The 23288-nt window shown below is 38.0% G+C and overlaps 1 protein-coding gene and 1 pseudogene across 2 annotated transcripts in view; one reads left to right on the forward strand and one right to left on the reverse strand.

Moving 5' to 3' along the window:
* The window catches only part of LOC131276696 (zinc finger protein 705F-like), a 215363-nt gene that overhangs the window by 167527 nt on the left and 24548 nt on the right, over positions 1-23288 (reverse strand). The window lies entirely within an intron of this gene.
* LOC139437864 (zinc finger and BTB domain-containing protein 44 pseudogene) lies at positions 6755-7781 on the forward strand (annotated as a pseudogene).

The following is a 23288-nucleotide window of genomic DNA, read 5'->3' on the forward strand; positions in this document are numbered from 1 at the left end:
ATACCAAAAGCTAGGGGTTCCAGAAAAGGGAATGGTGGGAGGGAAATTTATAGGCTTCCATGAGCACTTTAAAAAAGAAGAAAGAGCTGTAATAAAAGACCTAACTGTACACCTGGAGGAATTAGAAAAAGAATAGGAAATCAATCCCAAAACAAGCAAATGGAAAGAAATAACAAAAATTAGAGCTGAAATAAATGAAATGGAGAATTAAAAACAATAGAGAAAACCAACAAAACCAAAAGTTGTTTCTTGGAAAAGAATAACAAAATCAATAAACCCTTAGTGAAATTAACAAATAAAAAATAAATAAAATAAGAAATGAGAAGGGTGACATTATCCCTGACCCAGCAGAAAGAAAAGAGATTGGAAGAGGATAGTATCACTGTCAAAAACTGTATGCCAACTGTATTAGTCAGCCAAAGGGGTGCTGATGCAAAAATACCAGAAATTGGTTGGTTTTACAGAGGGTATTTATTTGGGTTAGGAGCTTACAGATACCAAGCCATAAAGCATAAGTTACTTCCCTCACCAAAGTCTATTTGGAGAAAGATGCCTGCTAATATCTGCAAGGTTTCAGGCCTCCTGGGTTCCTATGTTCCTGGGGCTTGCTTTTCTCTGGGTTCAAGGTACCATTTCTTGGGGCTGAATTCTCTTTCCTCTGTGAACTTACTTCCCAGGGTTCCAGCTTAAGTCTTCAGCATCAAACTCAGACATCAAAACTCCAACATCAGAAATCCTCAACTCTGTTCCTCACCATGCCTTTTATCTGTGAATCCCCACCCACCCATGGGTGAAGACGTAAATGCCCTAATCATAACTCAATCATGCCCAGGTTACAGATCAGATTACAAACATAATCCAATATCTATTTTTGTAAATCATAACTATATCAAAATGCTACACTAATCACCTGGGCAAAATTGATGAAATGCACAAATTTCTAAAAAACATGAACAATTCACACTGAACCTAAAAGAAATAGAAGACCTCAAAAACCAAATAAAATGGAAATTGAAACAGGCTTCAAAATTATTCCCAAAATGACAGAGCTTGAAAGGGAAGGCCTAAGAACATTTATATTACTAGAAGGAAAGTTAACAAAATGTAGCACTGGATTGTATAAAATAGAGAAACCTCATTTAAAATATGAATATGGGTGACACTGCATATATAAGACTGTTTTTACAAAACATAAACACACATAAAATGTAGAGAAGGAAAGAATTGCAGCAATATATGTCAGGGGAAGCATAGACAGATTGAGAGGTGATGAGTTTTGTTTTGTTTGATTTCTTGGTTTTGTTTTTTAGTATTATCATCAAAATAATGAAAATGCTCTGGGAGTGATTGGAGTGATAAATGCAAAACAGAATAGCATTGATTGTACACAGTGGATGGACAGATACTTTATAAATATGAATAAATAAAACTGATTTCTTAAAAAAAAAAAGCTAAGTCCAAGAAAAGTTGGCTTCATAGGTGAATTCTAGTAATCACTTAAAGATGACCTAATACAAATACTGCTCAAACTCTTCCAAAAACCTGAGCTGGAAGTATTGCTCCCCAAATCACTCTATGAAGCTAACATTGCCCTAATATTAAAGCTAGGTAAAGATGTTATGAAAAAAGAAAATTACAGCTCATGTTCTTTAATGAAAATAGATGCAAAAATCCACAAATATACTTGCTAACAAAATAAAAAAACACCTATAAAATACATCATCATCAAGAGAACTTTATACTGGGTATAGTAGTTTGATATAATTGATGAATTCCAAAAAGAAATATTGGATTATGCTTATAATCTTATCTATACCTGGGCATGACTAAGTTATGATTAGGGCATTGATAAAAGGCATGGCAAAGAACAGAGGTCAGGGTTTGTGATGTTGGAGTTTGATGCTGAAGCCTTAAGCTGGAGCCCTGGGGAAAGAGACAGAGACATTAACCTGATAGTCTACAACTGACCTTGTGAAAGAGGCAAAGCCCTAGAGAGCCTCATCAACTATAGTTGATCCTGTGCAGGAAACACAGAGCTGGAGAGAAAAGAAAATTATGCTTTGTGGCCTGGTAACTATAAGCTCCTACCCCAAATAAACACCCTTTATAGAAACCAAACAATTTCTGGTATTTTCCATCAGCACCCCTTTGGCTGACTAATACAGAATTTGGTATCAAGGAGTGGGAAAGAGCTTTTGCAATTACTGAAATGCTGGGATGGTTTTATAATTGGGTAACGGGTATTTATTGGAAGAATTGTGAAATGCTTGATGGAAAAAGGCCTAGATTGCTTTGAAGTGACTGAGGATAGCAATATCGATGCTAGAGGGACTTCTTATAATCCCTGAGAAGTAAATGATGAAACTATTATTGGAAACTGGAGGAAAGGCAATCCATGTTTTAAAGTTGCAGAGAACTTAGCAAGATTAACTTGTGCTGTTGTACAGAGGGGTAATTTTAATATGGCAAGCCTGGGCATTTAGCTGAAGAACTTCCCAAAGAGAATGTAGCTTGGCTTCTGCTTGCAGCTTATAGCAAAATGCTGGATGAGAGAGATATGCTAAGAACTGAACTGTTTGGCAAAAGGAAAACAGAGACTGATTCCAGAAGTTCCAAGCCTTTGGAAATCAAGCTCCCAGATGAAAGTGCCCCATTTGAGGACTTAACCGAACTTGGAACTAGTAAATCAAGATTGAAGATGCAGTTTTCTAGGAAAGACTTGTGGAAAGTCTTACTGTCTGAGGGCTTGTACCACTGCCTCCTGCATGCTAAACTAACAAGATTTTTGAGAGAGCTGTATGAACAAGACCACTGTCAGCCTTGAATAAAAAGGACATGGAAGGGAGAGATTGAAGAAGAAACAGCTTTAAGAAGAAAACCACAGAAGCTGAGATCTGGAATTAAGACTTCACTATGGGTCAAGAGTAGAACACCATCCATGTGCACAGAAGGGTGAGTTTGCCCTAGCAGTTGAAGATTGTGAATGTTGCTGTCCGATGTTCCGTGAGAGTTTTGCTGCCCAGAGTACAGAGGGGGTGGAAAACATTCCCCATGAATTAGGGTGGTTAAGGTAGTATCTCACAGGTCTGAGAGGGGTGGACCTGTCCCCCAAAGGTTAGGGAAGGCCAAGTGGTCAGCTCACTGCTCTGAGAGAGTTGAGCCTGTATGCCAGAGATTAGGGGGAATGTTGCCTTCACACCACTATACAAGGGGGTTAAGACTCTAACCCAAAGTTTGGATGAGGTGTGGCAATCACCCCAACACTCTTGGAGGAAAAGGTCTGGAACTTGGTTGACACCCAGAAGCTTGATGATGGTGGAACCAAGATGCCTGATCAGGGTGGAACCATTGGGCAGGACTGTGGAAAGGGTGGGACCCCATATGGCCCCAAGGAGAAGAAACCATCATCTTAAGAATGACTCTCCAACTTTGAAATCTAATGGAGAATGCCCTGCAGGTTTACTGAACTGTAGAGGACCCACGACTCATGTTTCCCTCCCAATTTCTCCTTATTGTAATGAAAATGTTTATTCTATATCTGTCCATTTGGATTGGAAGCAGGTGAACAGTTTTGTATGTTTAGAGGTCTATAGCAGACAGGGCTTTGCCCCAAGACAAACTGTATTTCTTTAATTGATTATGATATGATTTAGTACTTGCACTGCAACTAATTTAAGGCTTTTTTGAATATTGTAATGACTTTTTGGAATTCAGAGGGTGAAGTGCAGGAGTTTGATATAATTGATGAATTCCAGAAAGAAATATTGAATTATGCTTGTACTCTGATGTGTATTTGGGCATGACTGAGTTATGATTAGGGCACAGGTGGGGGGTTCACATATAAAAAACATGGCAAAGAACAGGGCTGATGGTTTCTGATGTTGCAGTTTTGAGTTGGAGCTTGATGCTTAAGCTGGAGACCCGGGGAAAGAGACAGAACTGTTCACTTGGTAGTCTACAGCAGACCTTGTGCAGACAGGCAAAGCCTAGAGAGCCTCCTAGACTATAACTGACTTTGTGGAGGAAACAGAGGAGCTGAGCCCAGAGGAACCCAAAAAGACTGAATCCTCACAGATGTCAGCAGTCATCTTATACCAACATGTGTAAATAGAGTTTGGTGTGGTGAAGGAAGTAACTTATGCTTTATAGCCTGGTAACTGTAAGCTCCTACCCCAAATAAATACCTTTTGCAAAGGCCAGCAGTTTTTTGGTATTTTGCATCAGCACCCCTTTGGCTGACTAATATCGTGGGTATGCAAGGTGGTTCAACATAAGAAAATCAATCAGTGTAATACACCACATCAGTAAATTTAAAAAGAATAAAAAAAAAAGAATTAATGCATTAATCTTCTTATTTGATGCAGAAGAGGCATTTGACAAAATACAGCACCTTTCCTTGATAAAAACACTCCAAAAGGTAGACATAGAAGGAAACTTTTCAACACGATAAAGCGCATATATGAAAAACCCACAGGTAACATACTCAATGGTGCAAGACTGAAACCTTTTCCACAAGAATGCCCTCTTATCCCACTGTGATTCAGTATGGTGGTATAAGTTCTAACTAGAGCAATTAGGCAAGAAAAGGAAGTAAATATAATACAAATATTAAACAAGACAAAATTTTATTTGCTATGATCCTATCTTTAGAAAATCCAAAAAAAATCCACATCAAAACTATTAGAATTCATAGACAATTTCAGCAAAGTGGCAGGATACAAGATCTAGATGCAAAAATCAATAGCTTTCTATATACTATTAATGAGTAATCTGAGAAGGAAGCCAGAAAAATTTGACTTGCAATATTGACTAAAAGAGTCAAATATTTAGGAAAAAACTTAACCAAGGACATAAAGGACCCATGCTTATTTATTTTTAAACATTTATGTATTTATTTCTTTTCCCTTCCCTCCCCATTGTCTGCTCTCGTGTCTATTCACCATGTGTTCTTCTGTGTCCACTTGCATTCTTGGTGGCACTGGAATCTGTGTCTTTTTTTGTTGTGTTATCTTGTTATGTCAGCTCTCCATGTGTGTAGTGCAAATCCTAGTTTGGTTGTGCTTTTATCATACTGGGTTGCTCTCCTTGCAGGGTGCACTCCTTGTACATGGGGCTCCCCTACATGGGGGACACATCTACATGCATGACATTCCTCATGTGTGGCAGCACTAAGCATGGGTCAACTCACCACACAGGCCAGGAGGCCCTAGGTTTGAACCCTGGACTTCCTAGGTGGTAGGCAGATGATCTATCAGTTGGGCCACATCTGCTTCCCAAGGACCCATATTAAGAAAACTATAAAACATTGTTAAGAGAAATCAAGGACGATCTAAATGAAAGAATATGCTGTGTTCATCATTTGGAAGACTATATCATTAAGATATCAATTTGATCTGAACTGATCTGCAGTTTTAATGCAATCTTAATGAATTTTCCAAAATCCTTCTTTGCAGAATTGAAGAAGCCAACTATCAAATTCATGTTGAAATGTAAAGCCCCGAAATAGCCAAAAATATCTTAAAGATAAAAAAGAATATAGTTAGGAAATCCCACTTCCAAATTTTAAAGCATATCATCTAACTTTCAGTGGTAGAAATGTCATGGTACTTGCATAAAGACAGACAGATTGACCAGTGGAATCAAATCAAGAGTTCATAATCAGAGAAATCTATGGTCAAGTGATTTTTGACAAGAATTTTGAACACATTTAAATAGGTCTTAATTGCCTATTCATCAAATGGTACTGGGAAACTCAATATCCATATCTAAAAAAGAGGAACCTTATCTCACACCCTAAATAAACATTAATAAAAAATGGATCAAGAGCTAGGTATAAAGAAAAAGAACTATGAAACTTCTAGAAGAAAATGTGGGAAAACACCTTTAAGGTCTTGTGGCTTGGTTCCTTACACCTTACACCCGAAGCACAAGCAACAAAAGAAAAACTAGATAAATGGGACTGCTTCAAAATTAAACACTTCAGTTCTTCAAAAGACTTTGTAAAGAAAGTAAAAAGGCAGCCTAATCAATGATAAAAAAAATTTGTGAAAAGTTATCCTGATGAGGGATTTATTTCCATGGTATATAAAGAGATCACACAATTTATCAACAAAATGATGAGCAACCCCATTTTAAAAATGGGCAAAATAATTGAACAAAAATTTCTCTGAAGTAGAAATACAAGTCATGAAAACTACATGAAAACATGTTCAACATCACTAGCTATTAGGAAAATGCACATCAAAACTCATCTCCCAACATATAGTACAGCCATTATTAAAAGAACAGAAGAGTGGTGGGGTGGGGCCCACATGTGCAGCAGTGGCTCCCCTATCTTCCCCTCTTTCTGCCTCCCCATCACCACTGGGCTCTGCCAGGACCATGTGCTACTCTACCTGCATGCTGCCCAAGGTTGAGCAAATCCACCTCCAGCTTGAGCCGCTCCCTTGCTCCTTCCTCTGGATTCCAATGGCCAGCTGGGCTGCACAACCAGCACCCATTGTGCACAATCCCCACAGAAATGTGCCACCATGCCCCAGACCAAGGTCATGCACAAGCCTCTGTGCAGTGGCATGAGATAGGGCCTCTGCCCTTGGGGGACCAGAAGGGAGCCACATACCCTGCCTTCCCTTGGGTCACCACCCAACCCAGCAGAAGGAGGAGCAGCAACAGTAGGACTAAGGGCCCTGCACCACTGTCACAGGACACCTCTGACTCATTGCATCTTGAAGAGCATCTGTAGAAGAGGAAGGAGATGGATGTGAAAACATTTATTCATAGCTTCTCTTCCCACAGCCAGGAAATGCTTGGAAAGCTAAATATGCTGCAAAATGATGGACATTTTGGTAATATCATTATATGTGTCCAGGACAAAATCTTCTGGGCACAAAAGGTGGTCCTAATGGCTTGCAGTGATTTCTTTTGCACAAGCTTGTGAGTCTAGCTAAGGATGAGAATATCAATGCTTTACATCATGTTATAGTGACTGGCTTTCTACCACTTTTAGAATATGCTTACACAGCCACTCTGTCAATTAACACAGAAAATATTACTGATCTTCTAGCTGTTGCCAGCTGCATATAAATATTTAAAGTTGCCAGCCCCTGCTCAGAGTTCATGAAATGAAGTATTTCATGGAATACACCCAACAGCAAACCAGAAAAGGGTCTAGATGTGGGACAAGAAAATTTCCAACTGCAATTTTATTTCTTGAAATGGAAGCATTTTTCCTTTGTCTTCAGAGTTCAGTGTGGTAGAAAGAATCATTCCTGTTTGCCTCGAGTCCCAGAGAAAGTGTAAAAGCTACATGGTTATGTCTCCTGAAAGTCCTGGGAAGTGCAGCAAACAAGTTCTCCCCAAATATTGAGTTCTACAGCCTCCTACTCAGAAGGTATAAATCAACTAGCTGACTCTTCTTTAGCTTTTCCCTGGACTTTACATTTTGGAGGTGATTGAATGATGCTGTCTGAAAATGTTAAGCATGCAGAAAATAACCAGACTCAAGAATTTTTGGGCCTATCTGAACCATGTAGAAGATTAGCTGATTATATGACTTGTGAGAGCACAATAACAAGTTTGCCTCTGGGTAGTGAAGAAGATGTCTGTGTCAAAGTCAAATGTTAAGTGATGAGGAAGTGTCCCAGCCTGTCAGAGCATCTCACTTTTCACTGAGTGATCAGCAGACAATACCAGGAAGTGTGCAAGTTCAAGAGGACCTTCTCATTAGTCCACTCTTTTCTCCTATAGGTGTAATGTCTTCTGTGTTTTTCATGATACAATAAAAACAATTCAGAAAATGTTTTCAAATGCCTATTAGATACCTTTGAAATGTAAACAAGGGTAAAATATGACAACTGGATTTTTTTTAAAAATGCTAATGGCATTACAATATTTTTTCCACTTACACATTGGGAAAGAAAATACAGTTGAACAGCAGCTGATGAGCCAAAAGCAGAAGGTATGAATTGTGAATTATTTTCAATGCAAAAGAACAAAAACACCATTTTTTAAAAAACAGCAGAAAACTACAAGTGCTGCAGAGAATGTGGAGAAATAAGAACAATCCTTCTGATGATGGGAGTATAAGACATTTCTAACTCTGTGGAAGATGATCTGGTGGTTCACCAGGAAACAAAATATCGATGTATGATCCAGCAATCCCACTACTAGGAATATATCCAAAGAACTGACAGCAATGACCTAAACAGATATTTGCACACTGATGTTCATATGACATTATTCACAATTGCTAAAAGAGGGAAACAACTAAGTGTCCTCCACCTGAAGAATGGATAAACAAGGCTTACTATATTCATATAATGGAATGCCATTCAGCTCTAAGAAAAAATCAATTTGGAAAGCACATGAAAACATGGAGTAATCTTGAAGATATATTGAAAGAAACAGGGCAGATTCAAAAGAAGGAATATTGCATGGTCACACTGATAGGAACTAAATACGATGTATAGATTTATGGAGCTGGACTATGAAGTGAAGGTTGCTCAGAGATGGAATGGGATAAGAAGGGAGAGAAGAGTCAATGTATGTAGTATGTTTAATAAGGTCAAATGTAAATATGTATTGGTTGGAAATAATAGTAACACATTATAATGAATGCAACAAACACTATTGGTTTTTGGATGTGATTGTGGCTGAAATGAGTAGTCTAAGAAGATTAATGTTAGTTGAAAAATAGCTGGAGGAAAATGATGGGAATGTATGGCACTGATTTTGGAAATAGATAAGGATTGTATTTAATGAGATAAATAAAGGCATGTTCTACTTCAAGGTGTTAAGAATGTGGTGGTACATGGGAAAAACCTAACTAATTATTTTATGGACTATTGTTAACAATATTTTAATGTTTTTGTAGCAAAAGCAAAGTTGGTACTATACTAATTGTAAAGGTAAAAAGAGAATATCTGGTCAAAAGTGGATTTGGCTCAACTGATAGAGCATTTGCCTACCTAGCATATGGCAGGTCCAGGATCAAAGCCAGGGCCTCCTGACCTGTATGGTGAGCTGGGCCATGCATAGTGCTGATGCACACAAGGAGTGCCAGGCCACAGATAAGTGTCCACCGCATAGGGGAACTGCTTGTGCAAAGATTGTGCCCTGCGAAGAGAGCCACCTCACATGAAAAACAAAAACAGCCTGCTCAAAAGTGGCACTGCACACACAGAGAGCTGATGCAGCAAGATGATGAAACAAAAAAAAAAGACACAGATTCCCAGTGCTGCTGATAAGAATGCAAGTGGGCACAGAAGAACACACAGCAAAAGGACACAGAGAGCAGACAATGGGAGGAGAGGGGAGAAAAATAAATAAGAAAAAATGAAAGAAAAAATGTTCTACAGTTGGGATCTAATCAGACCTTGCTTCTCAGACTTTAACATGTCTTTCTTTCCAGTCCCAAAACCTGGCACACAAAAGTAGAGATTTGTGCAACATTTAAAGGTGGTTAATCAAGTGGTAGAAGACATCCACCCAATGGTATCTAATCCTTATATATTCCATGTCAGGACTTTAGATGATTAAGCTTGGGTCACTATTTTAGAATTGAAAGATGCTTTTTACTGCATACCCTTAGAGAAAGAATCACAAATGCTTTCCATTTTTGAGTGGGAGGATACCAATACCAGACTAAAACAACAACATTGTTGGACTGTATTGCCACAAGTGTTCAAAAATGTTCCTACTCTTTTGGGGCTGATATTGTCCTAGAACTTACAGAGCATATGCCTCCAAGAAGGACATTTCCTTCAGAGTGCTGCTGATATACTCATAGCTAGCAAAACCCAGGGAGCCTCAAATCAAAACACAAAAATGCTAAAGAGGCTGACAGAAAGTATATAAAGTACCTGAAATGAAAACTCAAATATTTTATTGCCACTTTTGATTGTTGGTTCAAACAGAATTCAGAATGAAGAAATGTGACCTTATTGCAGTGACAAGATATTTATTTGATTACAGCTCAGTGTTACGGCTTGAGTTCACACTGTTAGTCTCGCTGGGATGAGGAAGGAAGTGCCCTCAGTGTTACAGCTCAAGACTGGCCAAGGTGACAATGGAAGTGTACCCAGGGCAAAGAAGGAAGTGTGCCCAGGGTTTTGGGGCTCTTCTAGATACAGGTTCACTGTGCAGCCACCCTGGGGCTGGAGACTTAAGTTGCAATGCTCTAATTGGTTAGTTATTGGGTTCTGCCAGGGAGCATTCACTGGAGTTTGGAAGCTAGGTTAGCATTTGTGTTAATAGGGTATGTTAGCTGGGAAGCATCAGATTGGGTGAATACAAATTAGGGGAATGGTTTGAAAATCTTCTTATCCTACTAGTTGGCTTTTCCTCCCTCTTCCCAGGGGTCAAAGTTCAGTCACTAGTGCACTCCCTCAAAACCCAGGTAAAATACCTTGGATTTTAATTATCTTAAGGACTATGAGCCCTGTTGCCCAGCAAAAATGAAATCTTTCAGTAAGTGTCAGAGCCCCCAAATAGAAAGAAACTTAGATGGTTTCTAGGTATGGCTGGCTATCACAGGCTCTGGATAACAAATTTTGGACTCATTGCTAAATCCTTATATGGAGTCTTAAAGGGGGAAGATAAAGATCTTTTAGAACGGAACCCAGAATGTTCTCTTGATTCTAAGGATAAGCTCCTATTAGCCCTAGCCCTGAGACTCCTGACCTAATGAATTTATGTTGCTTGTTTATGAATAAGGCATTACATTGGGACAGTAAGTGCAAGAATTTGGAAGAAATATCAGGTCAATTGTTTCCATATCAAAGCAGATCAACTCTGTACCTGAGTATGGCCAGCTTGCTTGCTAGCTCTAGTTCCCACCTGTGAACTTCTCCAGATATCAGAATTCTCACTGGGCTCTCCCATAAGAGTTTTCACCCCATATTACATTCTTACTACACTAGAACAAAAAGTGGGCCCCCATTTTAGCAAATATCAAGCCATTTTACTAAACAATCCAAATGCCACTCTGAAAACTATAGATGAACTCAACTTGGCCACTTACTACCTGAATTACATGAAACACCAGAATGGAAAACTTCCAGATATGATTGTGTGTAACTTCTTCTTGATATATACTCTAGAATCCTGGATTTCAGGCACATTAGTTTAGGGGGAAAGGAAATGAGTCACAGCTGAGACCTGGTAAAAAATATGGGCAAGAGACATGTGGTCATGAAAGCACATTTGGAAACTCCATGTAGGAAGAGTGCTGCCAAGAATAAAGCTGGAGAGATCCCAGAAGACACCAGGCACAAGAATCCCATTTGGAACAAGATTGGAAAGAGATCCTATTCAGGGTCAAGGGGGAGCCCCAGATCCCTTCAAACAAAAGGCCTCACCATTGGTCCATGAGAGATAACAGGTGGGACAACCAATCAGAAGAGCAAACATCAGGGGCCTTGCCCAAACATTATGAAGGGGAAGAGCAAAACTTTTAAAAGGCCTGGCCTGGGACCACACACACACATCTTACTCTGGATCATGCCCACAGTCCATGCCTCAGACTAGGTACTTTTCTCATTTTCTTAAACTCCTTTCTTCCTTGCCTACTCTATGGCATGCCCTTCAATTCTTTTATGTGACGTAAGTCAAGAATAGAGAAGCCCAGAACCCAAAGCTGTCTACTAACATATTGACTGATGTCCGACTATCACACCAAGCAGAAATTTTCTCTAATGGGAACAGTTATATGAATCACGGAAAGCACAAGGTAGACTACTCAGTAGTCATTCCCACTGGAATACGAGAAGCAGACCTTTGTTCCCACAAAACTTCTGCACAAAGAGGTGAATTAATTGTTCTTTAAGTGTCCTGTTATTGAATGCAGGACATAGAGCAAATATATATACTATTCTGAATATGCTATTGTCATCTGCATGCCTATGGAGCTACTTGAAGAGAGTGTAGTTTTCTAACCAATACCAATAAAGACATTAAACATAAAGATTTAATCCTGCAACTGCTAGGTGCAATCTTTTTTCAACCAGTGGAATCTGGTATAATCACATAGTTGTGCATTTATCATCTCAATCATTATTAGAGCATTTTCATTACCACAGTAATAATAATAAACAAAAACAAACAAGAAAATTCTTCACCTCTCACTCTATGCTTCCCCTGCTGTATATATCTGCTACTTCTGTTCATTCTTGCACAGGTATTTATGTATTTACTTATTTAAAAGTTTTATTAAGCTATCTTTACATACTATATGATCTATTCAAAGTGTATAATCACTGGGTTTTACTTTAATTACAATGTTGTGCATTCATCACCACAAAATTTTGAATAATTTCATTCCTCCAAAAAAGTGAAACTCTATATCCCTTAGCAGTCCCTTCTCAGGTCTACATTACCACTAATCTAGTTTTAGCGTTTAAATTGATTTATATTTATATTTTATATAAATGGAATCATACTATATGCAGTATATTTTGTCTCATTTCTTTCAGTTAGCATTATAGTGCTTTTGTATGATATTAAAATCCTTTATTATTAACAAATATTTGTTCAGTTCCAATGGAAAACGCATATGTGCAATTTCATCCATAGTCATATTTCACATGTGGTTTTACTATGCTACATGGGTTCCATGTTACAATTTTTTAGAATAGAAAATGTGAAATCACAACATATTTATACCTTGAAGTACTATAATGTGGTTATGGCTATGGATCAAAGGGAAAGTCTAAGGTTATATATGTTACAAACATGATAGATGCAGTTTTACAACCAAAAGAACTGGTGGTCCTCCACTCTAAAGGACATCAATCTAATAATAGCAAAGATGCTAGATGCAATAAGCTAGCTGAAAAAGCAGCAAACGAAGTGGCCAAGAATGAAACCCCTTCTGCAACTCTTGCCATGTTTTATCCAAAGCTCCTGTTGTTACTTCTAGGTGAACAGGGACCTCAGCTTGAAAGACTTTTGAATCTTCAATATTCAATAAAACTTGGCAGGGACAAAGAAGGGGAATTTACAAGTTTAAAAGAACAATTATGGTTAGAAAGTGGTAATAAACCTGAGGATATCCATAAAATTATTGTCCCAGATGGACTCCTTAAACTCATCATAACATATTTTTAGCAAATCATTATGGATATGAAACGCCGTATAAAATGGATTAGTCAGTTCCTGATGGGTCCCAAGTTATGATGAATGATTCAAAATACAACTGACCAATGTGTGATTCACACTCAAGAATATCTTGGACCCCACACCAAATCCCCACATAAACAAAAGGAGTGCAATATTAGAAGTTTGGGTGGAGAACACTGGCAAGTTGATTTTACTCTGATGCCAAAGACCCCAGAAAAGTTTAGATATCTTTAAGTGTTTGCTGAAAATTTTACAGGATGGATGGAAACTTTGCTAAAGAGAAACAACCCATAAAGTGGTTGAATGTCTACTAGAGGAAATTATTCCTAAGTTTGGACTCCCTTTCTCCATTCTGTGTCAGTGGTGCTACTCTCACCTGTAAAGTAGCAAAGATGTTTCAGGTTGCTGGGCATTCATTAGTGACTACCCTCTTCTTATGGCCTCAGTCCACAGTAAAAACACAACATATGAGCTGAACATTAAAGGGATATCTAGCAAAAACCTGCATAGAAACACAACTGAAATGGGATAAATCCCTCCTGAGGATAAGATTAGCATCTTGAAGTGTGCTAGGTTTAAGCCCTTATGAAATGATCTGTAGAAAGCCATTTCTAAAAGTTGAATATGCTGGCAATACGCATCTAGTTATGAACCAGCCACCATACAATATGTGAAATCTTTATGAGCTATCCTAACTCAAAAATATACATGCTTCCAACTATCTTAATTTCCCCACTTATAGTCCTTTACACAATTACCAACCTGGAGACTGGGTATGGCTGTGTACATGAAGAACAAGGACAATTAAATCCCAAATGGGTGTTGCTTGTCACTCATCCTTAAGTTACAGGACCTAAAACCATGAATCCATCATACCAGAATCAAGGCACAACCTATCCTACAAGGTGATTCTCCATCACTCACTCAAAAAGCAGTTATTACCATTGACCCATCCAAAGATCCAGAACTCAGGTATACTTGTGAACCTCTGGATGGACTCAAACATTTATTTTTAAAAATTCATTAGTAATTGGTGGTTGTGTTTATTGTTAATTCCCTTTTTCTCATTTTTCTAGAACTTGGGATCCTGGATAATATAAACTTTTTTATTTATTTAGGATTACCTCAATATTGAATTCTCTTAGCATGATTACTTAACCCATTACTATGCTCTCTCTCCTTTCCTTAACTGTACAATCACAAGAAAAAGATCTGTTTCTCCAATGGGCTAATTCTTATGCTAACTCTTTATAGAGTTAATTCTGTCTAATTCTTGAATCTGTGGACAGCTGCCAACTTCAAGTGTTTCTAGATTATCTTTGGGGTATCTCCCTTACAATTTACTAAATGGAAAGCTTTAAAGTACTTTACAAAAGAAAAGCAAAAATGGAAAGAAACTTTAAATACCATTGATATAACTACAGTCAACCCAAACTACTGACCAGTAAACTTGATAAAACCTTGTCATTGTCTCTGATTAACAAATAATGTTACTACTAGAAATGCCTTGCAGTATTCTTTTCAATTACATGATCAAATTGAAAATTAAGCTATAGAAAATTGGCAGAATGGATAAGGAAATATGGCCCATCTATATGTTATCTACAATGAACTCACCTTTGAACCAGGAATGGAAGGAGATTGAAACTGAATGGTCGGAAAACAATTCTACATGCAACCAATAATCAGAAAAGGGTGGGAGTAGCTATCCTAACATTGGTAAAAGAGACTTTAGATGCAAAACTATTGTAAGAGGTGTGATATGGAGGCATTTGTGGGACTTTAAAGCTTTCCAACTAAGAGCCCAGGACCATATGGTTTCACAGGTGATATCTATCAAATATTTGGAAAGAAATAGCATCAATCCTGATTAAAGTCTTCCACAAAATAGAAGGGGAGGGAACATTGCATAACTCATTCTAGGATGCTGACACCACTCTAATACCAAACCCAAAGATGCCACAAGAAAGCAAAACTGTAGACCAATCTCTCTAACGAACCTAGATGCTAAAATCCTCAAAAAATATTTGCTAATCAGATTCATCATTGCATCAAATGAAATATACACCATCTGAACATGTGTTTCATCCTTGGCATGCAAGAGTGCTTCAAAATAAGAATATTAATCAACGTAATACACCATATAAGCAGATCAAAACTTAAAAATCAAATGACCATGTCTATAGATACAGAAAAAGCATTTGACAAAATACAGCAACCATTCCCAAAACAAGGAAGCCCATATTCAATGCTCTTATTTAACACTGTATTAGAAATACTTGCTCAAGCACTTAGGCAAGAAAAAGATATAAAAAATCATCCAAATTGGAAAGGAAGAAGTAAAAATGTCACTATTTACTGATGACATAATCCTATACATAGAAAGCCCTGAGAAATCTACAAAAAACTTCAAGAGCTGATAAGTGAGTTCAGTAAAGTGGCAGGTTAAAAGATCAATGTGCAAAAATCAATGACATTTTTGTACACCAATAATGAACAACCTGAAGAGGTAATCAAGGAATACACTCCATTCACAAAGGCAACCAAAAGAAACAAATACCTAGGAATCAATAGAAATGTAAATGATTTGGATTTAGAAAAATATACAACAACGTTAAAGGAAATCAAAGAAGAACAAAACAAATGGAAGAACATTTCTTGTTCATGGACAGGAAAAATAAACATCAATTAGATGTCTATCCTATGCAAAATGACTTACAAATTTAATGGAATCCCAATAAAAACTACCACAGCATTCTTTACTGAATTGGAAGAACTAACTCTTAAATTAATTTGAAGGGCAAGAAGCCCTGAATAGGCAAAGACATATTGAGAAAGAAAAGTGGAATCAGAGGAATCACACTACCTGACTTTAAAATATATTAGAAACCTACAGTGGTCAAAATTGCATGGTATGGGCACAAAGATAGACATACTGACCAATGGAAACAAGCTGAGAGTTCTGGTATAGATCCTTGGATATATAGTCAACTGATATTTGACAAGGCACTAAGCCCATTCAAATGGGAGAGAAGGGTCTCTTCAACAAATGGTGCTTGGAGAACTGAATGTCCATATCTAAAAGAATCAGAGGGGAACATTCAATCCACACCTTATATAAAAATTAACTCAAAATTGATCAAAGATCTAAATATAAGAGCCAAGATGGTAAGGATCTTGGAAGATAATGTAAGGAAGCATCTACAGGATGTTGTATTAGGAAATGGTTTCATGAAATTTACATCAAAAGCATGAGATATGAAGAAAAATAGATACATGAGACATCCTCAAAATTTAAAATGTTTGGACCTCAAAGGAGTTTGTCAAGAAAATGAAAAGGTAGCATAAGCAATGGAAAAAAATATTTGGTAACCGTATCTCTGACAGCAGCCTAATATCCAGCACATATAAAGAAATCCTACACCTTGAAAATAAAAAGACAAAAACCCACTTATAAAATGGGCAAGTGATTTGAGTGAACATTTCTCCACAGAAGAAATACAAATGGCTAAAAAGCACATGAAAAGATACTCAGTATCCCTAGCTATTAGAGGAATACAAATCGAAACTACAGTGAGATATTATCTTACATCCATTACACTAGAAGCAATTGAAAAAACAGAGGGCCCCAAGTGTTGGAGAGAATGTGAAGGATTGGTAACTCTTATTCACTGCTGGTGGGAATATAGAATGTAGAATGTTAAAGCCATTGTGGAGGGCAGTTTGGCAGTTCCTTATGAAGCGATTGTTGGAAATGTTCGCTGTCCATACAGGCGAACAGGTCTTACAGTGATGAAAGACAATGTCAAATATTTTTGAAATATTTTTTACATTATTTTTATTACTCCAAATTTTTTCATTTTCAAAATTTCTTATATTTTATTCCTTATTTTAAAAATTCTAATTAATTTTGTATTAGTCAGCCAAAATGCCTGAAGCCTACTGGCTTTTATAAAGGGTATTAATTTAGGTATAGGCTTACAGATAACAAGCAGCATAAGTTACTTCCCTTACCAAAGTCTACTTCACGTGTTGGAGCAAGACAGATGCCAACAACTCCTGGGGTTCAGGCTTCCTGGGTTCCTGTCTTCCCAGGTCTTGCTTCTCTCTGGGCTCAAGGTTCTTCTCTTCCAAGAGCTTGCTTCTTCCTTGGCTCAGAGTTCCTCTCTTCCTGGGACTTGCTTCTCTTTCCTTGGTGTGCTTACTTCCTGGGGTTCCAGCTTAAGACTTCAGTATCAAACTCCAACATTAAAAACACTCCAACTCTGTCCTTTGCCATGACCACCAAGTGGTAGGGAATGAAAACACTAATGACTTGGCCCAATCAAAGCCCTAATCAGAACATAATCATGCCCAGGTACAGGCCAGTTTACAAACATAATCCAATATGTATTTTTCAAATTCATAACTATATCGAACTGCTAAACTCTACTCTCTGAATTCCAAAAGGACATTACAATATTAAAATGAACTTTAAATCAGTAACAATGGAGATACTAAATCACATCATAATCAAGTTAAAGAAATAAAGTTTGTCTTGGGGCAATTTCCCTCCTGGATGTAAATCTCTGAAACTTACAAAACAATTTATCTGCTTCCAATACACAAATGTACAAAGGATAAACATTTGTCATGGGTCCTCGAGATTTCAGTAATCCTGCAGACCATACTCCATATAATTTCACAGTCTGAAAGTCATTCTTAAAAAGAGAGATTTTCTCCTTTGGGCCTTATGGGAACCCACCCCTTCTACAGGCTTGCCCAATGGCCATTTTATTGGTTCCACCCTCATCTAGCAGCTGGGTGTTACCCTAGCTCCAGACCTCACCCTGTGAGAGCAGTGGGGTGATGACCACAACTTACCCAAACCCTGGATTAGTGTCTTAACCCCCCTAGTGCAGTGATGTGAAGACAACATTCCCCCTAACTTTTGACATACAGGCTCAACCCTCTCAGAGCTATGAATTGACCACCTGGTCTTCCTTGATCCATGGGGGCAGAGGCACCCCTCGCAGGCCTATGGAGTGCTGACCTTAACTGTCTAAATCCTTGAGGAAAATGCCCCACTCTCTCTGTACCACGGGGTGTATATTAGTTAGCCAAAGGGGTACTGATGCAAAATATCAGAAATCTGCTGGGTGCTATAAAGGGTATTTATTTGGGGTAGGAGTTTAGAGTTACCAGGCCATAAAGCATAAGTTACTTCCCTCACCAAAGTCCTTTTTCATGTGTTGGAGTAAGATGGCTGCCGGCATCTGTGAAGGTTCAGGCTTTCTGGGTTCCTCTGGGTTCAGCTCCTCTGTTTCCTCCCTGAGTTCAGCTATAGGCTATGAGGCTCTTTAGACTTTGCCTCTCTCTACAAGGTCAGCTGTAGACTATCAGGTGAATGGCTCTGTCTCTCTCCCTGGGGTTTCTGCCATATCTAAAGAGCCATATCTATTCCTCTGTGTTGTTCTCCTAGCTTAGGAAAAAGAAAAAACTATCTTTAAAGAACTCAAGGACACGTGATATAAATGTTCCATACAATAGGATGGTTGCAAACTTTGAAGGGATGAACAATATTCCCTATTTTTAAAAATCCATAAAGTAATGGTAAACATGCAAAATCTAATCTATGAACTGAAAATTAAGCATGAAAATTCTTCCAAATAACCTTGGCATGAATAATAAACATATATTAGGAAAAATAATAAAAATTTTTGAATATTTTACCTATTACTAAAGTCACAAACCTAGACCACTATTCCTGAGATAATTATTGGTTTTGTATTGGGCCAAATACTTTTTATAAATTAAAATAGATAAATGATATTGTTGGAGAAAATACAGTTCTTACTAGGACAAGGAGACTGACTGACCATAAGCAAAGAACTTATTGAGAAGCTCTCCCAATGGAGGGGGTCTGAAGAACAGACTTCAGCCCCCCCACCAGCATGGTGGGGGTCTGAAGAGAGACTTCAGCCCACTCCTGGAAGGGCAGAACTTGAATTTATACAGAACTTTCCTAGTCGGGGAAATGATAGTTACTAAGACGGGGGTTGAGAGTCTGAGAGAGGTAGTGGGAAGGAGTTGAGTGAGTCCATGGCTTCTTGGAATGCTGCAGGAGCAGATGTTTCTTTTGATCTGTAAGGTTTTTAAAAGCGTTTATAAACAGTGAAGGTTTCTGTCTCCATCTCCCTCTGATATGCAGGTAGAGGTAGTAAAGATCTCCATCTGCCTCTGATATGCAGAGGGTGAAGATGTCTACCTCCCTTTACCAGGGCCCCTTTGTTTAACCAGGGGGAAAGTGCCACATAGGGGAGGGGATTTACCTTTTTCCCAATGCATATCAGGGGAAACTGAGGTACACCTTGTTAATTATTGCAAATCACTAACATTTTCTTTTGGTGTGTAGTTCCTTAACGTATACTTTGAGCTTGGAGGAGCATACCAGCTGGCTTGAGGAGAGGCCAGTCAAAGAGAAGAGGTAAATCTGCTGAGAGTCTGTCTGATTTACATAAATGCCCTGGGATAGGAAAACTTGATCTGTATAAAGGTAGAGTCAGAAAATTAACTAATAATGCATAGCACACCTAAGAGAGGGGGATAGTAGGATGTGCTTTGTATACTTCCAATAGCATATTTAGGGTTCCTGGCAAATAGGTGCTCTCTCTCAAAGAAACTAATTGTCATTACCATCTGTGGTGTGTTGGTTCAACAGGGTCCCATTTGAATCTTTGAGGGGAGCCCTCACATGGCCTTCCTGCTGCCCTGGAAGAGAGGGAAGTGAGAAAGGGAGAAAGTGGGAAGTACACACTCCTAAAGCAGTTTATTCATTTGCCAAGAGGATTCCTTGCTTGAGGCTTGTCTGGTCTTTTTTGTTGGTTTATTTTCTTCTCTTTCCTTCCTCTTTATACTACCATGGCCCAACTTTTTCTCTTTCCCCCTTTTTTCTTTCTTTTTATCCCTTTTTTTCTTTTTTCTATTAGGTGCTGTAGGCAGTGACTTTTATTTGATGTGCTTCCTCTTCCTCAATTTTCTCTTTTCTATGTACTCATTTTGGCTACTGATGATATCCCTTTTCCATTACATCTTTCTATCTTCCATCATCTATTGTTTCTCTTACATTCCACCCCTTCTTGTTTAGCCTCCATTTTTTTCTGAATTTTTATTTCTAACTTCTCTAATTTGTTTCCTATCTTTATTCACTCTTTATGTTATTGTACTTTCTTTCTTCTTTCCCTCTCTCCTGAACTCACTGGTCTTTTAAAATGTACTATATTCTTCCCTACATTCAGTTTGCCATCTCATTGTAGATACTTCACATTTTACTGTTCTAACTCTACACTGCTTACATGCATTTAATAACCATTCTTCTAGACCTCACATTTATCTTGTGCTAACATTTACTATCAATACTACTATTATACTTGTGCTTTCCTTACCTCCTTTGCCTTCCCTGGCCCTAATATTTTCCTTCAAGGGAACTCAGACAACAACAAGCAAAGAGAATGAGAACAACAAAGTGTCAAAGAGAAGACATAACACACACATACAAAGAGCACCAAATAAATCCTAAGACTAGATGGAAAAGAAAATCAACTGAAAAAAAAACCCATCAAGATAAAATTATAACCAGAAAGCAACAAAAAATTACAAAAAAAATACCAAATAATCAGGAAAACATGGCCCAATCCAATGAACAAACTAAAAACCTGAAGAGGAGCAGAACATCAAACAACTAATCAAAGCTCTCAAAAAATACATCACGGACAAATTTAATGAAATGAAGGAAGAAATTATGGATAATAAAACACTTGAAGAGTATACAGAAGAAATTGTAAACATAATCAAAAAAGTATAAGGATATGATGGTAATGAACGGTACAATCCAATAATCAAAAACACTCTCAGAAAATAACAGCAGATTTGAAGAGGCAGAGGAAAGTAGTAGTGATGATAGAGAGTACATCTGAAATAAAACCAGTAGATGGAGTGATCAATAAAAAGAAAAGACCCAGCAGGGACTGGCACCTGAATGACAACACAAAACACACAAAGGTACACATTATAAGCATCCCAGAAAGAGAAGAGAAAGGGGACAGAATGGGACTTGGAGGAAATAATGGCTGAAAACTTCCCAAACCTATGGAGGGAGATGGATGTACATATCCAGGAAGCACAATGTACCTCAACAACATAAATCCCAACAGGCTTACCACAAGGCATATACTTGTCAAATTATCCAACAATATAGACAAAGGGAAAATACTGAAAGCAGAAAGAGAAAAGAGATGCATCATTTACAAGGAAATCTTTCTAAGGCTAAGTGCTGATTTCTCATCTGAAACCATGGAGCAGGAAGACAGTGGTATGACATAAGGCACACACACACACACAAAAATCCAACCAAGAATATGCTACCCAGCAGAACTGGCATTAAAAAATAAAGGGGAGTTCAACATATTCACAACCAAGAATATGCTACCCAGCAGAACTGGCATTCAAAAATGAAGGGGAGTTCAAAATATTCACAGATAAATAGAAATTAAGACAGTATGGCAACAAGAATCCTGCCCTTCAAGAAATACTAAAGGGAGTTCTGCAGGAGGAAAGAAAAATATAGGAGAGACAGAGTTGGAGGAGAGTGTAGAAACAACAAAAAAAAGAGAAAAAGAGACAAAACAAAAATATATGACATACACACATCCAAACATAATATGGCTAATTACTTGAGAGTAATAACACTGAAAGTCAATAGATTAAACTCACCTGTCAAGAGATACAGATTGGATGATTGGATAAGAAAATGTAACCCATCTATATGCTGCCTACAAGAAACACATCTTAGACCCAGGATTCAAGAAGGTTGAAAGTGACTGGCTGAAAAACAATCTTATAAGCAAACAATAACCAAAAAAAAAGGACAGGAGTAGCAATATTAATATCAGACAAAACAGACTTTAAATGCACAACTACTGAGAAACACAAAGATGGGCAAGGGGTAATGTATCAAGAAAAAAGGACAACCATAAACACTTATGTTCCTAACCAGAGTGACTCCAAATAGGTGAGGAAACCTGGAAAGATTAAGTGAAGGAATAGATGCCTCTACAATTATAGTTGGGGACTTTAATAAACCACTATCACCATTGGACAGAACATCTCAACAGACAATCAATAAAGAAACAAACACTTTGAACAATATCTTAGAGGAGCTGGACCTAATAGACATACAGAACATTACACTGAAATACAGAAGGATATACATTCTTCTCAAGTGCGCATGGATCATTCTAATGCTAGGCCACAGAGAAAGACTCAGTGAATTCAGAAAGATTGAAATCATAAAAAATAACTTCTTGGGAAGCAGACTTGGCCCAGTGGATAGGGCATCATCTATCACATGGGAGGTCTGCGGTTCAAACCCCGGGCCTCCTTGACCCATGGGGAGCTGGCCCATGCTTAGTGCTGATGCATGCAACAAGTGCCATGCCACGCAGGGGTGTACCCCACAAAGGGGAGCACCACGTGCAAGGAGTGCATCCCATAAGGAGAGCTGCCCAGTGTGAAAGAAAGTGCAGCCTGCCCAAGAATGGCAACGCACACACAGAGAACTGATGCAGCAAGATGACACAACAAAAAGAAACACAGATTCCCATGCCCCTGACAACAACAGAAGCAGACAAAAAAAAAAGAATGTGCAGCAAATAGACACAGAGAACAGACAACTGGGGTGGGGTGGGGAGGAGAAGGGGAGAGAAATAAATAAAAATAAAGAACTTCTCTGACCACAGTGAAATAAAACTGGAAATCTGCAAGGACCAGAAACCCAGATTAGGCACCAAGATATGGAAGTTAAACAACACATTCTTGGACAAACAGTGGGTCAAAGAGGAAATCTTGAAAGAAATCAGTAACTACTTTGAAGCTAATGAAAATGACAACACAACATATCAAACTCATGAGATGTAGCAAAAGCTCTACTATTAGGGAAATTCATAGCCATAAATTCATACATCAAAAAAGGAGAGCTAAATTTGAAGGCCTAAATGCAAACTTGTAGAAATTAGTAAAAAAAAAAAAACAACAAACTAACCCTAAAGGAAGAAGAAAGAAATAACAAAGATCAGAGCAGAACTAAATGAAATGCAAAATAGAAAAGCAGTAGAAAATATAAACAAAACAAAGAG

Source organism: Dasypus novemcinctus, chromosome 30, assembly GCF_030445035.2.
Source record: "Dasypus novemcinctus isolate mDasNov1 chromosome 30, mDasNov1.1.hap2, whole genome shotgun sequence".
NCBI lineage: Eukaryota > Metazoa > Chordata > Mammalia > Cingulata > Dasypodidae > Dasypus > Dasypus novemcinctus.